The 1,306-nt window shown below is 48.4% G+C and overlaps 1 pseudogene; it reads right to left on the reverse strand.

Annotated features, from left to right (window-relative positions):
- Positions 1 to 555: 555 nt before the first annotated feature.
- Positions 556 to 1,099, reverse strand: Rpl12-ps7 (ribosomal protein L12, pseudogene 7; annotated as a pseudogene).
- Positions 1,100 to 1,306: the final 207 nt, after the last annotated feature.

Here is a 1,306-nt window from a genome sequence, read left to right on the forward strand (position 1 = left end):
AAAAAAAAAAAAAAAAAAAGGAAGGTTGGCGGGAGCCTAAACACATACCAGGGAAGATGAAATGAACCAATTGCTTTTTCAGAAGTCACTTGGTTTAACCGTGAACTCAGTTCAAACACTGCTCCACTCACCAGTGAGGTGCATCATCCTTCACTTATCCCGCAGGGTTCCATCCTGAGAAGGACACCACTAGGCAGTTTCGTCATTGTGCAAACATTGACGTCATTATGCAGTCATGCATGGCATACATAAGGCAGCCACTCCACAGGGCCTTTTCCTGGAGTTGAGACTTGATAAACACAAGGTGGATTAGGCTGCAGTCAGGGCAGCACTGTGGTGTTCCTCGTTGTATGAGGCAGGGTCTCCTGTAGCCCAGGTTGGCCTTGAAGATACCATGTAGCTAGCTGAGGAAACCCTAATCTTCCAAGTACTGGAATTAACAGGTCTGGTCCACAAAGCCAGCCACAGCACCTGTTCTACAGTGAACCTTCTTTCTTTTTTGGATAAGATTTATTTTTTATCAGATAGTCTTTTATTTAAATATTTTCTTGTTGCTTCTTAACTAGCTGGGCACTCCACCGCACCGCTGTTGATGTCATGAGGGTGGTGGCCGTCCACATTCCAGCCCACAGACTGTGCAGTACCCAGGATCTCCTTGATAGTTCCAGAAAGTTCTCTGGCCAAAGACCGGTGTCTCATCTGCCGGACAATGTTGACAATCTCATCAAAAGTTGATGTTTCCACTGTGTTTAATGTTTTTCTGCTTCTTCCTGTCTCTTGCTGGCTCCTTGAGGGCTTTGATGATCAGGGCAGAGGCAGAGGGCACCACCTCAGTCTGGGCCTGTCTGTTCTGGATGGTCAGTTTCACTGTCATCCTGAGGCCTTTCCAGTCACCGGTAGCCTTGGCGATGTCATCACCAACTTTTTTGGGAGACAGACCCAGAGGAGCGATCTTAGGGGCCAAGACGGATGTGGCGCCGACCTCGCCTCCGGTGCACCTCAAGTACACGACTTTGATCTTGTTGGGGTCAAACTTGGGCGGCATGGTGGAGGTGGCTGGTGTCGGATGAACCCGGATTCGGGACGACCGAAGAAAGTTGTACCATTGCCTCCTCTGCACCGAAAGCCGAAAAGTGGATAAGATTTTTTAAGATTCACAGTGTATTGTCATTATCACGTATGGTACACAACCGTACTGTTGTAACGTGTATGATGGCATTCCAGTGGGTCTCCACCGGGAATAACAACAAGAACAGAACCACGCCCACAACCGTAATAGGGAGCTACAGCATCCCTGGGAAACAGA

This window comes from Rattus norvegicus, chromosome 3 (assembly GCF_021556685.1).
Source record: "Rattus norvegicus strain SHRSP/BbbUtx chromosome 3, alternate assembly SHRSP_T2T, whole genome shotgun sequence".
Taxonomy (NCBI): domain Eukaryota; kingdom Metazoa; phylum Chordata; class Mammalia; order Rodentia; family Muridae; genus Rattus; species Rattus norvegicus.